The 16699-nt window shown below is 39.5% G+C and overlaps 1 pseudogene; it reads left to right on the top strand.

Annotated features, from left to right (window-relative positions):
• Positions 1-436: 436 nt before the first annotated feature.
• On the top strand, positions 437-1268 carry LOC128112385 (eukaryotic translation initiation factor 4 gamma 2-like; annotated as a pseudogene).
• The last annotated feature ends 15431 nt before the right edge of the window (positions 1269-16699 follow it).

The following is a 16699-nucleotide window of genomic DNA, read 5'->3' as shown; positions in this document are numbered from 1 at the left end:
GTAGGGACAATGCTAGGCATCAGAATTTGAACCAGTCCCTTAGTACAGGCTAGATTTTCAACTACCATGGGAAGTTATTATTTGATTGGTCATAAGGGACACATATATTACAGAGTGGAAATTTGGAGAAATGGAGGACAGGTTTATGAAAAGTCAGATTAACTTGACACCTACTCAACTATTCTTAATGCATAAAACTCAAGTGTCCAAACTGCAGTCCCAGGTAACTTATGATTCCTCTTGGTGCATGACTACCACCCATGGAAACATCACCTCCAGGACAGACACTTCGGCTTGACTTCAGAACTGACCCACCACTTCTCCAGGAAAGTCCTAACAAGACTAGCAAAAAGCCACCACCAGATGCAAAGAACTACTTAACCAGAAGTGGTTGCAAGGGAAGATCTCAACAGTGGTGATGCCAATGGGGCCATCAATGGCGTTAGAGAAAACCAAAGCTCTGAAATACATGGTGATAGATGATTACTAGATAGAAGCAATCAAGATAAAGAAAACAGAAGTTCTTTGATCAATTTACTCAATTAAATTCTTAAGTGTAGTTATGGTTGTGGCTGTAATTAGCATATCACCTGGCCAGTTAACAGAAGTGACAATGTCATAGAGGCTTTCCTGAATGTATTTGACCAGTGCTCCAAACTGGTAGTTGACACCCCCTTGGTGGAATCCTATTTAGCAAAGTGTACAGTTTGTGCCATCATTTCAGAGCTGATGAGCATTCAGAACTATCCACCTACTGGAGAATGGCAACGATTTCTCTCTTCTTACTTTGTCTTCAGCAGTTAGCTAAGCCTGGGAATGGTTAACTGAACCTATTCAACAAATGAAGTACCATGTGCAGAAAATGACCCCAGAAATTGGTTAGAAAAAGGATCATATGATCGGGATTTTGGAAGGAAAAGAAAGTTGTTTTTGATTCCCACTTCTAAAGTTGAAGAAGGAACTATTGAAGCAAAATTAAGTAGAATGCACCCACTCAGACTATATACATATATAAATGGACCAGAGATAACATCTGGCCTGAGCTTAATGTAGATAAGGGGTCTGTGATAATTTAATGACCAGCTTTTCACAGTATATATCTGGTGAAATAAGCCCATCCATCGGTGAAATGGATTCTTCTGCCTTCCTTCCTAGACAAATTAGTTCAGGAGAAACAGTTGCTTCTTTCTTTCAGAGCAGGGTCAAATACATTCAGGAAAGCCTCCATGACATTGTCACTTCTGTTAACTGGCCAGGCGATATGCTAATTACATCCACAACCATAACTACAGTTAAGAATTTAATTGAGTAAATTGATCAAAGAACTTCCATTTTCTTTATCCTGATTGCTTTCAGAGCACCCTCCTACCAGGAGCACTTTTACAACAGCAGCTTCCAAAAGGCTAGTTACTTCTTTTTGTTTTTTGTTTTTTTGTTTTGTTTTGTTTTTTGTTTGGTTCACTTCCATGATGTTGAAATTGTCTAAAAGAAAGTTTTCGTGGCTTGGAATTCAAACAATTTGAAATTTTCTGAGAAAGGGCAAGGCTTTGTTCCAGGTGAGTCAGTGGCAAATCTGACTGGAAGTCGCTGAATACAGAGAGTCAGAGGAGAAGCTGATTAAAGAAGCAGTCAAAGCCTCGAGTGTGCAGAACACACCATCGCCATGACACAAGTGCATTGGACCTAGCCACCATGGAAGTTCATTTCACTGTGGTGTGCTCATGACATTTAAAGCTTTTCTGATACATCAGAAAGGGTTTCTTTCTGCATGTGATTTTTTTTTTTTTTAGTAACGTCATGTTGTCATAATCCTTTTCTGTCACTACATATTTTAGGAGTGTCTTCAATATTTACATAACATTGAGCAGTATGCAAATGATGACACTATGAGTCTTCAAGCAGAGGTGGCCTATTGCAAGAGTCCTCTTGGATGTCATTGTCACAGGCTATTTTAAGTTAGAAAGCAGAATAGCAAGAATGACTACTCAGAAATGTACTTTGTTCAGTAGCAGAGGGGTTGTTTAATATTTGATGATCCCATTTGTTGTCACAGAAAATTTCTTAACTATAGTTGATGGTCATTACTGTAGTAAGCACATTGTTTGCACTGATACCTGTAGCCTATGCTGTATTTTAATATTCTCGTGTCTGGCCAAGTTCCTAAGTCTAGTTTTTTAAATGCATGACTTTCTTGTACAAAGTTGATCAGTCTTGAGATACTGTCAGTGCCTTTCTATAGCACTATGTGCCCACACCACAAGCAACACTGAAAGGACTTAGCAGGTTGTGTTTATATATTTATGCATATCAAAATAATGAAAAAATGGCTGTGAATTTGAGGGGGAGGAAGGAGGGAGGTGTGAGAGAGGCTAGAGGGAGGAAAGAGAAGAAGGAAACAATGCAGTTATAATTTATTTAAAACACAATAAAAAAGAAAATGTGAAGAAATCAGGTGTTGTCATACCTAACGTCATGTCTAATTCTTCAATAATTTAAAAGAGATTAATTACTTTCTGTGCTTTGCACCGCATTTAGGTGTGTGTGTGTGTGTGTGTGTGTGAGAGAGAGAGAGAGAGAGAGATGTGGTACATATGTGGAGGTCAGAGGACATCTTAGGGGAATCTTTTTTCTCCTTCCACCTTGTGAGTCTTAGGAGCCAAATTCAGGTGGTCAGGCTTGGTAGCAAGGTCCTTACGTACTGAGGCATCTTGCTGCCTCCATTTCTTGGATTTATATATATACATAGCAATTGTTATATAAAAATAAAGATTTTGCTCAGGAAACGAATCAAATTAATAGCATTACACTGGAAGAAATAAGTATTTCAGAGAACAATAATTTGAAAGGATTTTCTTTAAATCATGAGTTTATGTACCTAGATAATTTTAATTGCATGAGTCATTACCACTCACTAATAATCCATTCATTAATAATTTATTCACTACTTCCTGAAAAAGAAAAACCTTTATCCAATTAATTTAATTTATTATATTTAGTTCTTATTTTCATTAATTAGATATGCCAGATTCAAATTGCTCTGATTTTCAAGGGCAACTACAGAAGTTCTTATTTGTTTTGTCTCTTCTTGAGACAGCTGCTTCTGGCAGAGAATCTATACCCACAAGGGAGATCAGGACATCAAATACATTCACACGACTCCCTAGACAGCTTCGTGTTTTAATGCTTTCTCTGCAAAGGAGAGTCATAACTGAACTGCTTCCCTCAGAAGATTAATGAAATGGTTGAAGGAAATTCCATACATCATGTCACACCCACAAACTAAGCCCTAAATACATTTAGAGCTTCTTAGCACAGACTTGTTTTAATACTATTTAGGAATGGATATTGTCTTAGTCAGGGTTTCCATTGCTGTGAAGAGACACCATGACCATGGCAACTCTTATAAAGGAAAACCTTTAATTGGGACTGGCTTACAGTTTCAGAGGTTTAGTCCATTATTGTCATGGTGGCATGCAGGCAGACAAGGTGCTCCACAAGTTGCTGAGAGATCTACATCTGGATCCACAGGCGGCAGGAAGAGAATTACCACACTGGCTTGAGTATATGAAACCTCAAAGCCCACCTCCCAGTGACACACTTCCTCTAACAAGGCCATACCTACTCCAACAAAGCCACACTTCCTAATACTGCCACTCCCTATGGGTCTATGGGGGACCATTTTTATTCAATCCACCACAGTTAAACCAAGAGATAAAGAGATGACTGTTGTTGAAAAGATAGTTTGTTATAGTCACAGATCCAAAGAGAAGATGAGTACTCATTATGGCTTGAGGAGCCAAACAGAGGATCATCAGGGACAGTCACAAAATGGAGGGACCTGTGAGAAGTGCCTTTATTGTGCTTTCCATGTTAAGGAACAAGTAAAACAGATTAAATGGCTTAACATCAATTAGTTTGAGTAGCCCAAGAAATCTCCAAGGCATTGAGAATGTTGCTAGCTTTCTTAGAACTTGTGCCAGGGGTATGTAGGGCAGGTGGTCTGAATTGTGAAAGCATCATGCTTGTCGTGGTTGGAACTCTGGATTGGTGGTTTGTGGGGTTTTTTAATTTTTTATTTTTTTGGAGACAGGGTTTCTCTGTGTAGCTTTGTGCCTTTCTTGGAACCCACTCTGTAGCCCATGCTGGCCTCGAACTCATAGAGATCCACCTGGCTCTGCCTCCTGAGTGCTGGGATTAAAGGCATGTGTCACCACTGCCCTATTTGGTGGTTTGTATTTGAAAGCATATTCTTGAGAAAAGGGATGAAGACGGGAGCAGGAGGCCAAAGTCAGATGACCCACCAATGTTATCGGGTTATCAAGAACATGGCGCACCCAGAATGTGCATTCACAGTAGACTCTAAAGCGGTGGTTCTCAACCTTCCTAACGCTGTGACCCTTTAATACAGTTCCTCATGTTGTAGTGACCCCCAACCATAAAATTATTTTGTTGCTACTCCATAACTTTAATTTTGTTACTGTTATGAATCATAACATAAATATCTGATATGTAGGATATTTAATGTGTGACCCCCAAAGGGGCTGTGGCCCACAGGTTGAGAGCCCCTGCTCTAAAGCATCAAGCTAATAGAAACTAGAAATATAGGTGAAACCAAGTTTCAGTATGACCATTTTTGAAGCTTTCTGTCACATGAGTTTTCTTTTGGGACACATAAACATCTATTCACCTCAGATAAAGGAGTGATACCAAATCAAAGAAATGATTCCATTAAAATCTAGTTTGGGGAGCTAATAAGTTTATTGGGGTTACTTAGAAGAGGATGAGTGACTCTGGGCAGCTGCATTGTGAAAAAGACCTGCCCCAGCATGGGTGACAACATCCCTAGAGGTCTCTGTCCCACTTATAGGAAGATCTATTATAGTGTCGTCACCCTCAGCAACTGTTTACTGTTGGGAGGATTCTTCTTGAGTGATAAATTTTGTGAGTTTCTTGAGCCTTATATGTTTAATTAGCTTCATAAATCTTATGAGCCTTTTTCTTCTAGGAAGGAATGTTTCAACTTGAAAAAATAGTTACCGCACACTCTGCCTTTTCCACCAGCTCTTACACCCTGCCTTTTCTTATATAATGTTCTCTGAGCACTGGAGGGAGTGATGCACATCTCTGATTTATTTTCCATTGATGAACATTGGGCCACTATGCCATAGCAACAGTAAATTGTACTGAGAATCTTTTCCAGTTATCAGTGTCTCCAGAAAACATGGTCTACTACAAAAAAAGTTTATTGTAGCCGGGTGGTGGCGCCGCACACCTTGAATCCCAGCATCCAGGAGGCAGAGCCAGGTGGATCTCTGAGTGTGAGATCAGCCTGGGCTACAGAGTGTGTAGATGTAACTAACCATCTTATTAAATAAGAAACACAGAACCAATGCAAAGAAGAAAGCCAAGAGATCAGAGCTAAGAGCCTTACCCTGCAGCTAGCCTCTTGAGCCAAGAGACCTCTCCAAAAGAGACCTACTTCCTGTGTGTTTGTCTTTATATAGTCTTTCTGTTCTGCCTTCTCATTGGTTGTAAACCCAAACACATGACTGCCTTGTCACTGCCTGTCTATAGAGACTTCCAAGTCTTCTATGATTGGGATTGAGATTAAAGATATGTGTCTCCAGTACTGGCTGTATCCTTGAACACATAGAGATCTACCTAGCTCTGTCTACCAAGTACTGGGATTAAAGGCGTACACCACTACTGCCACACTCTTGCTATGGCTCTAATAGCTCTGACCCCCAGGCAACTTTATTTATTAACAAACAATTAAAATCACATTTCAGTACAAATAAAATACCACCATAAGAGTGAGTTCCAGGAAAGGCAGGAAGCTACACAGAGAAATCCTGTCTCGAAAAACCAAAATAAAAAAAAATTTTTAATTCTAGTTATGAGGCTGAGAGCAGCCAATAGTCTATCTATGGGCATAAATATAAATGCTTGGGAGGCAGGCACACCACATTTGTTTAATAAGGTAATAGCAGTGGCCTCTCTATCTGGACCTATCATAGTTTAGCTATGAGCATTTGAGCTTTCTTACAGCTCCAGTTATGAGTTCCTTTCTGTGAGTTCCTTTCTGTGGAGCAACCTTAAATCCAATAGAAAAGCAGTTGGCTGTACCAATAACAGTTGTGCCATTATTATATGAGTAAGCAAATTTGTCTTGCATGTTGGTAGTATGGTATACAGAGTTAATAACTGAGGAGAAATGTTGGCAGGAGTTCATCCACAGTAAACTATGTAGCAAATTCAAGCACTGTGAAAGGCCACCTGCAGGGTGGAACTACTAGCTCAGTCCCAGTATGATTTCTCCATACCCAACAATAAAAGCCTGCAGTGTCTTGAGCAATATGGACTTGTCATATTTTTTGGCACACCAACACCAACAGCCAGGGTTTGTAGTTTGTAGGTTGTAGGGTTTCCCTGGTGTTACAGGCTAGCAACTAATAGAGAAGTAGCCAGCTCTATATTGGGACTTCAAGTTAAGTGTTTTGTTTTCTAGGACCGCTTCTTTTTTTTTCTACAAATGCAAGGTGACTTCTGTGGTTAAATATATCAACTGCTGTCATAATAACCATTTGTTTTGTCTTCAATTAATGCAACACCTGTAAGATGATAAGATAGGTAAAAGTACCATTAGAGTTGGTTGTCTAGAGCCTACTTCTGAAAGCCATACACGTGTTTGTAAAATGAGTGTCTTATTGGTGTTAATTGCTTCTCCTGGATGTACCCATACATAACACAGACTGTTAAACAAGACCCTGGGTGGCTTTGTCTGCTGATTGTTTGCTTGGAAATGTTTCAGGAGGCCTAGGTGAGAAAATACTAGCATCCTTCACTGTCAGTATAAGCCATGAATAGCCTCCCTTCCCATCTCATTCAGAACAGGTCAGCTTATGCACCTTCCCTGTCAGAGGATCCATCTGCCAAGGCCATAATCAGGAAAGTCTAGGCTGTTGAAGGCTTTTCTGATAGTCTTTTCAGGTATGGTATGTTCCTCTCTTGATCATAATACTCCCATGAGTTTTACAGCTGTGCCTGTCCCTTGCACAGGCTTCACATGATTGAACAACATGCAAAGTATCAGATTATTTCACAGAAATGTCAACAGCTTTAACTATTTTCCAGGCTGGGATGACTCCCCTGTATCCAGATTATACATGAATTCAGTGAACAACCTCATGAGGGCAGATGGCCTGTGTTTTAGTAATGGAATCTGCATCAATGAGCTATGAACTGCCATATAAATCGAAGGGCACTGCTTCCTATTTCCTTCTACATCTGTTGTACTCATAGTGGCTGATGCAACATTTCCCCATTTTTCTTTTCCATTGAGCTAGCCATAAAGTCAGATCTCTGAATGCAGCTCAAATGCAAGGGTCTCAGCCTATCTGGAAGTCTCTTGAGGTTTTATTTTTTTGTTCCTGTGTCACATAGCATCCCATTTTAAATATTATTTAAGAGACGAGCTGCTTGGGAAAGATTGGATTGAATATCCCATAAACCCTCAGAATGTCTGCTACTGTTTTATGTTTATAAGCACGGAATATTTTAGGGTTTTCTCAATAAACTTGTCAGGTATCATATATGTCTCACTCAACTATTAAACTGCCTAGAATTTTACAGCTGACTCTTGCCATTGCACATTACGCAGTCTATTTCCTATCCTTGTTCCTTTAGGAACACTTACTTTTTTTTAAAACATAATTTTCTAACAGCACAGTCTCAGTGATTAGCATGATATCATCTACATAGTGAAACCTTTTCATGAGAATGGGAAGAATAACAAAGCAAGGTTTGTGGGTTACCTTTTATGACAAATAATGGGACTGTGAGGATAAACTTGGTTCTCTGAAAGCCCACTGCAAATTGGCTTTGAGATTTGGCAGCTAAAAAAAATACCTCACTTCCCTCTCTACTTGATCTCATGCCTTGACAGCATTTGCCAGTGTTCAAGGGTGTCACTCACACACACTGTTGGCTTGTCTTGCTCATTGTTATTCCCTCAGATACTCAACATTCTAAGATGAAACTTGTACAAAGAAGTAGCCTTTTCTTTTTTGTTTACTGCTTTTGCTTGAATAGCAAGTAGAGTGCCTATAGCTTGATAAGCTTTTAAACACTGACTCGCAATAGCAAGAAGATATACTACATAGTTCCCAAATGATGGGATACCAGGATGCTTCAAGTTTTTCTGCTCAGAATCAAGAGATTCTGCTCAGATAATCAGTGTTTTCAGGCTTTATAGACCATAGATACTTTGGTCTCTGTTAAAGTCGTTCAACTTTCTGTCACTTCTGTCCCTGTAACTCAAACACAGTAGAGGTGGTGTGTCAGCATATCAATGTAAGACACTAACAAAAATATTTACACTTATAGGCAGCAGATGGATTGGGCCTCACATGGAAGGCTGATCACTGCTACAGAGAAAGGTGAGACACTTAGGACCTGAAGGCACATCCTTTGGAGTCAAGGTACTGCCTTTATGACCTGATTATTCTACAAACATCTTTAAGCTCCAGATTCTTCTTATGCAAAAATGGGATTAATAATAGACTGTATCGTACTGTGGGATGGTCTGTATGTCAAATGTGTTGCTGATTGGTCAATGAATAAATCGCTGATTGGCAGTGGCCAGGCAGGAAGTATAGGCGGGACTAACAGAGAGGAGAATGGAGAGAACAGGAAGCTGGGTGAGGGAGACACTGCCAGCCGCCATCAGGACAAGGAAGATGTAAAGTACCGGTAAGCCACAAGCCACGTGGCAAGGTATAGATTAATAGAAATGGATTAATTTAAGCTGTAAGAACAGTTAGCAAGAAGCCTGCCACGGCCATACAGTTTATAACCAATATAAGTCTCTGTGTTTACTTGATCGGGTTTGAGCGGCTTGGGACTGGCGGGTGAGAGAGATTTGCCCTGACTGTGGGCCAGGCAGGAAAACTCTAGCTACAGTATTGCATTTCAGAATTAAGTGAGATTGAGTGAAAGGTGCCCAATTAAGTGACTGACATACACCAAATGCTTAATAAGTTACTTTAATGAGAAATTCTTTGTTTTTTTTTTTTTTTTTTCAGGGCTGCCAGGTAGCCAACCCCAACACCCACCTCATGTGAAGGGGCTGGACCTGCAGATCCAAAGCTGCAGGCTCTCCAAGACACAAGGCGACAATAGGATATCCAAAGGAGTCCCAGTGAGGGCCCAGTATTGAGGGTATAGCAGAAGCTAGAGGTCTTAAATCCATCCAGTGACTCATTGCAATGAGCCTACAAGTAGAGATATATGCATTAAAGCGTACGCTATGTGACTCACTGTGCCACACTACAGCTTCCATGCTGAGGTTTTAAAAATTTGTTTATGTTTTGTTTTGTTTATTTTTTTGAGTTTTTTTTTTAATTTTAAATTTTATTTTGATGGGGAGGTTAGAAAGGCAGAGGGTAGAAGTGAGGGGACAGGGAGATGAGTGGGATGGGGATACATGATGTAAAATTCACAAAGAATCAAAAAAAAGTAAAAAAAAAACAAAGAAAAAATAAAGTTGTTTTTTTTGCTTTGTCTTTTGCTTTTGTTTTTGTTTTTTGACACAGAGTCTCATTGTCTAGCCAAGCTAGCCTACAATTCCTCATCTTTCTGCCTCTACCTTCTGAAATCTAGGGTTATAAGCCTATACTACCAAGTCTAGCTAAGAATAAATTCTTAAGAATAAGCAATTATAATCGATTTATGTGGCAAACAGTGATTCAGTGAAAATAAGAACGAGGAAACAGATATGATTAAGCACTTTGGCAAGAGAAATCGACAGTTACTGTTCCCTAAAGCATGCTAATGTTAATGGTTCCTAACATCCTGGTATCATTAGTTTCTATTTGGAATACCTCCCCACTTCACTGCTTATAAAAATTCTAATTATTCTCTAAGAAGAAGTTCTTGTTATATTTTGAGCAGCCTTTCAAATTCTTGAACAGTTATCATATATTAAGTACAACAGAATCTCTTAAATATACTGATTTTTTCCATTTGACTATAAATTGAATATTGACATTGTTGGGTCATATGATGTGCTAACTAGGTTTATGTCAACTTGACACAAACTAGAGTCATTTTGGAAGAGGGAACCTCAATTAAGAAAATGCCCCACCAGATTGTCTCGTGAGCAAGCCTGTAGTGAATTTTCTTAATTGATGATTGATGTGGGAGGGCCCAGCTCACTGTGGGTGGTGCCACTCATGGGTAGGTGGTCTTGGGTGCTAAATTCAAGCACGCTGAACAAGTCATGAGGAGAAAACCAGCAAGTAGCCCTCCTCCATGGCCTTTGCTTCAGTTCCTTCCTCCAGATTTCTTCCCTGCTTGTGTTCCTGCCCTGACTTTCTGGACTACAAGCTGTAAGATGAAACAAACTCCTTGTCTTAGTCACTGTTCTGCTACTGTGAACCATGGCCGAGGCAATGCTTATAAAAGAAAGCATTTAATTGGGAGTGCTTACAGTCTCAGAGGTTTAGTCTGTTATCATCATGGTGGGGAGCATGGTGGCAAATGGCTCTGGAGAAGTAGCTGAGAGCTACATCCTCATCTACAGGCCAAGGCAGGAAGAAAAGAGAGACACTGATCTTGGCTTGGGCTTTTAAAACTCAAAGCCAGTGACACACTTTCTCCAAGAAGGCCACTGCTACTCCAACAAGGCCACACCTCAGAACCCTTCTAAATTCTTTCAAAGAGTCCCACTGCCTGGTGACTAAGCATTCAAATAGATGAGCCTATGGGAGCAACTTTTAGTCAAACCACCACACTTTCTAAGTTGCTTTCGGTCATGGTCCTTATCACAGCACTAGAAACCCTAACTAAGACACACAGTTGTTTACTTCTAGTCCTGGTAGCAAAGCCCTTTTGGGTTGAGTCGTAGAGAGATGTGATGATAGAGGCTGTGTGCTTCAGCTTTTAAAAACTCAAACGCTGTGTCTTCATGCACTCTAGCATCTTTGTCTTATCTCCACTGAGGTCTTTCTCTCTACTTCAAACACTCCAAATTATTGCTATCTAATGGCATCTTCTCTCTACAGGCAATACCCATTCAATAGTCTTTGCTCAAATAAAAGTGGCATTTCTTTACCATGAGCTAAATTTTCTCAGAAGTATCATTGATTTTCATATTGTGTCATTTTGCTATTATTTTCTTTTAATGGTTTTTAGTATACAAACAGGCAATGTGGTATGCTGCCTTCAGATTGAGAAAATATAATTTGATTTTGGTTCTGACACTTTTCAACTGCATAACTTTGAGTAAAACTCATCTACTTTATTCTGTAATTGATTTAGCTATAAAAGTTATTGATAACTGTCCAAATATCTGTGTTCATGGATTCAAAAATCTATGCGAGCATTTACTATGGGATGGGTCTTATTCTGCATACCAGGGACAATAGATCATCGTCCAACAATTACAGAATATGTGTATGAGAAGCCTTAAATGTTATGAGTACCAATGTGATTTGTGATGATCAGATATGCACAAAACAGGCTTGTTACCATAACCTCTCAGTCATAACACATTTTAATATCTCATCCATTTATATAGCATGATAATGTGCTGGCCACCAGCAACATCAACATGTGTCATTTTCTTGTTTTCTTAGTGGCAATGATGTGCTTTGCTACAACATCCACATGCTTTCTCTCTGTAAGTTTTCCCAGTTTATGACACATTTGGCTTAAGATTCCACAGAACTAATTGGCTCCGAGAAAGATCCAACTTCTGACCTTGACTTCATTAACATTGTGTGGTGACTGGTCAGAAATAGTCCACTCAGCCGATCTATTTCCAGGCACCCTGATATCTGTTCCCAGAACCTCCCCACCTCTCAGGAGAATGATTGGGAAATCATAGTCAAGCTTAATGCATTTCTATTTAGGGATCTAATGTCTGGCAGAAAATACCTTTATCATTTATTTAATACACAAATGGTTCTTTTTCTTGTCTGATTCCCCCAAAGCTTGGCAAACTAAATGCTGTCCATTAATCACTTCAGTGAGGTGCAGCCATCCAGTCTGTGAAAACTGCAGCGTGCTTACCTAGGAATGTGGCATAACTCAATAAAAACTTGGACACGAAATCCTTTTAAGGGCATTGATTGTGATGGGTCTTTGTTACAGGGAGAGATGATGGGGCAAAAGCAGAAAGAAGGCATTTCCCGCTAAGATAGCGACCTAAGAAGATCGGGATGGGCTTTGAAAGGAGACACGAGAGGAGAGCTGCTTGGGGCTCTTTCCTAGTGCTAACTCATCTGAGATCTAAGCATCAGCATTCACTACTACCTCATTTTTAGTAAATACAGAAGACCTTCCCTTTCTTTTGTAAACAGATTTCTCACTTCTAGTTCCCATCTACTGTGATATTCTCTAGATTTTGTGCTCTGAAGACTGGGTGTCTCTGACCTGTATTTCCCTTTGCTATGTGAACCTGCCATCTTCTCTGCATTCTTTACATGTGCATCGTCAATTCAATTTGATGTGAGATTATTCCTAGAGGTTTTTGACCATTTCTTCAGGACATAATCATTACACATATGCTTCCCTTTAAAAATATCCTAAAATACTCTTGCCTTACCATCATACTTTTAATGATAAATCTAACTCTTTTTTCTAACGCTTGTAGAATTATTTTTATTTTATTCTTGATGAATAAAATACAGCACAACACCAGCTTATTTCTCAATGTCTTTCTTCTCTTAGAGTTTGTTTTGTATTTGTCTATGGTCGTCACAATAGAAGTTCAAATAGAGATTTCCATAGATTTCTGTTTCTACATTATCATTCTTCTACATACAGCTACCCAGTTTGACTAGGACCATTTGTTGAATATGCTGCCTTTTCTGAATTTTTTAGTTTTTGGTTCTTTGTAAAAAATTCTGTGGCTGTAGGTGTGTAGGCTTGTATTTGGTTCACAGTTCCACTTCTTTGATTATGTGCTTGTTCTTGTGCCAATAGCATGCTGTTTTTATTACTATAGTTCTGTAATATTATTTGAAATCTGTGTTGGTGACACCTATTTACTATCTATCTATCTATCTATCTATCTATCTATCTATCTATCTATCTATCTATCTATCTATCTTCATCATCATCATCATCTATCTACTCACCTATTTATCATCTATATATATCTATTTTTATTCTAATTTCTGAGAAGAATTGTGTTAGAACTTTGAAGGGAATTTCATTGATTCTGTAGATTGCTTTTGGTAGGATGGTTAATTCCACACTACTTAACCCACTAATCCATGAGCATCGGGGGAGGGGCAGCGTTTTCTTCAATGTCTTAGAGTTTTTATTATATATGTCTTTTAATTCCTTAGTTTTATTTCAAGATTTTTTGAGGCTGTTCTGAATGGGATTCCCCCCAATTTCTTTCTTGTCATGTTTGTCATTTATATGTAGGAAGGTTACTGATTTTTCTGTATTAATTTGTATATGCTAATTTTTTGAACATGTTTATCAGATGTAGGAGTTTTTGTGGTGTCTTTAGGGTCTTTTATGTATAGGATCATATAATCTGCAAAAATCTGCAAGTGATACTTTGGCTTCCCCTTTTTCTATTTATATCCCCTTTATCTCATCTCCTTTTCTTGTCTTGCTCTAGCTAAGACTTTAAGCAGCATATTGAACAGGAACAGAAAGAGTGGACATCCTTGTCTTGCTCCTGATTTTAGTGGAAATGCTTTGAGTTCTTTTTTTCTTAGCATGATGTTGGATGTGACCTTGCATGTTTTCTTAGGTTGAAATATGTCTCAAATATCCATGGTTTCTCCAAGACTTTGATCATGAAGAGCTGTTGGAATTTTTTCAAAGTCCTTTTCTGTGTCTAATCAGATGATCATGAAATTTCTGTCTTTGAGTCTATTTATGTCGTAGAATGCATTTATTGATTTCCATATGTTGAATCATACCTGTATCTCTTGGGTGAAGCAAAGTTTATTGAGATAAATGATCTTATGGATTGGTTCTTGAGTTCATTTTGCAACTATTTTATTATGAATTTTTGATTCTATGTTCATCAGCAATATTGGTCTATAATTTTCTTTTTGTTGTCATTTATTTATTTATTTGCTTATTGACTATTTATTGATGTTTTACCTACATATTTATCTGTGCACTATGTGTATGGCTGATGCCTGTGGAGGCCAGAAAAAGGCACTGGATCTCCTGGAACTGGAGCTACAAGTAGTTGTCATCCATTATGTGGGTGCTGGGAATTAAATCCTGGTCCTCTGGAAGAACAAAATCAGAAACCATAATATATAAGCAAAATACCTGTAAGGTAAAAATATAAAGGGCCTAGACAAAAGCAGTGTGAGACAAAACAACCCTAAAAAATACCACTGAGTTCATTTTGTGTTGGCTATCAATTGCTGGGCGTGGGCTGTCCCTTAAGTGTGGTTTGAATACCAAGTGAGACTCCCTTGGAGGAAACTAATTTTTCCTTTGTGAGTGGTTATCAGTTGGAGGTAATTTCTGGGTTGTGGATGGAGGCTTGTGTGTTCTTCCCCTCTCAGTGCTGGGACCCCATCTGGCTTAGACCTGTGAAGGCCCTGTGCATAATGCCACAGTCTCTGTGATTTGATACTTGAGTTAGTCCTGCTGTGTTTAGAAGGCCTTATTTCCTCCAATGTTACATTCTCACTGGCTTTTACAATCATTCTGCCTTCTTTTCTGCAGAGTTCTCTGAGCCCTGAGGGGAGGGATTTGATGGAGACATACCATTTAGGACTGAGTGTTCCAAGGTCTCCCATTCTCTGCACATTGCTAGGTTGTGGTCTCTGTGCCCTTCTACTGCAGGAACAAACTTCTCTGACGATGGCCAAGAAAGGCACTGATCTATGGGTATAGCAGAATGTCATTAGGAGTCATTTCATTGCTACTTTTTTTTTTTTTGGTTTTTCGAGACAGGGTCTCTCTGTGTAGTTTTGGTGCCTGTCCTAGAACTCGCTCTGTAGACTAGGCTTGCCTGGAACTCACAGAGATCCACCTGGCTCTGCCTCCCAAGTGCTGGGATTAAAGGCATGTGCCACCACTGCTTGGCTTATTGCCACTTAAAAAATTTTTCTTAGAACAGTAGTATTTGGTTTTTACCTTTGGTCATAGGGCTATCTAGTCTCAGGTTCTGGTCACCCAGGCAGAGTTGGATATAGGTTCCAGCTCATAGAGTGGGCCTTAAGTCAGATCAGATATAGGTTGGTTACTCCCACAGACTTTGTGTCACCATTGCACTAGCGTGTCTTACAGGCAGGACAGCATTGTAGACAAAGGGTTTGTGGCTGGGTTGGTGTTTATTTTCTCCTGGTAGTGCAGAGTACAGCCCTGCTTCATGAACACTAGTGTCATCTAAGTTCTTTTCTTCCAGGCATATTACTCTGGGAGGGTTAATTCTGGGGAGAGACACACTACCCCTCTCCCATGTGTGTTGTTCGTGTTTTTGAGATGGGACCTCAGTGTGTGGCGCTAGGTCATTGGCAGTGTCTTTTGGTATGGTTCTGTCCCACCTCTGTGGAGTTGGAGTTTGGATCTCTTTTTGATGCTATGTTCACTTGTCAGGTTTTAGATCATCTGAGTGGTGCCTCAGGTTCAGTCTTGGGACACCCAGCGATGATGTGCCAATGTGATTTCAGAAATGGTTCTTGCTCAGCAAGGCACAGGTGCAGCTTCTGAGCACAGGACCAAATCCTCTGTAGAGTTGGCAAGTTCTCACTGCAGGTCCTCAGAAAGCTATGGAAGGCACCACAGTTCTGCAGGTGGTTCTCAGGCAGTAGGGGCTGGAGTCCTGGCTTGAGTGAACAATGCTACCTGTGGGTTTGTTGGGGTTTATGCAGTTCCAAGATGGCCAAGGCTGGGTTCATGGCAGGGACGCATGACACTACCTAATTTCAGGGATCTTTCTGATCCTCAGGGATAGGCTCTGGTGAGGGTGGGCAGTGCTACCTTTGGCAGATCTCTGAGTATGTGGTCCTCAGCTGGGCAGGGTTTGGATTCCAAGATTCATGTCTCCTGTATATAAAATACTAAACATTTAGTACTATAGCATATGTTTTATCCTTTTTGAATTAACGTAAGTTTTATTTTTAATGCTTTAGTTTGAAACAGTTTTGTATTCTCAAAAGTTGCAGAACAGTATAAAGATTCACTTTATACACTTTACTGAGCTTTCCCAAACATTAGTATCTTACCATACTCATGGTAGCTCATCATATTTTTGTCTTTACATAATATGTTCTTGTCTTCCCCTTATGGTTTTATGATTGTGTAAGAGGAAAAAGTTCTTCCACATCAAATATGGGATGTTGCATTGAGATTTTACACCTGCTGGAGACTGTATCATCTCAGCATAGTGGATCTGAATGAAGGGTCCCCATCTCATCTGACAGTCAGGACTGTAAGGGAAGTGTAAGTGTAGATTCTCATCAGACTTTCCAAGACTAAACTGGATGAACTGTGTGTGGTGGTGAGTTTAACTTGAAAATGAAGATGAGGCTGCCTTCCTTTATCCAAACTAGTCTACCCTTGAGCTATTCACAATTTGGGAAGTCTAGTATAGCACTTAAAGCTTTAAAAAAAGTGGAAAACAGGGGTAATCAGGATGTATTATATAAGAAAAAAACTATTTTCAGTAAAAGGAAAAAATTAGTATATTGTGTAACATCAATAA

The sequence above is a fragment of the Peromyscus californicus genome, unplaced genomic scaffold, assembly GCF_007827085.1.
Source record: "Peromyscus californicus insignis strain IS unplaced genomic scaffold, ASM782708v3 Scaffold_17__1_contigs__length_78620276, whole genome shotgun sequence".
NCBI classification, from domain to species: domain Eukaryota; kingdom Metazoa; phylum Chordata; class Mammalia; order Rodentia; family Cricetidae; genus Peromyscus; species Peromyscus californicus.
The sequence above is the reverse complement of the archived record's forward strand: the minus strand, read 5'-3'. Positions and strand labels throughout refer to the sequence as shown.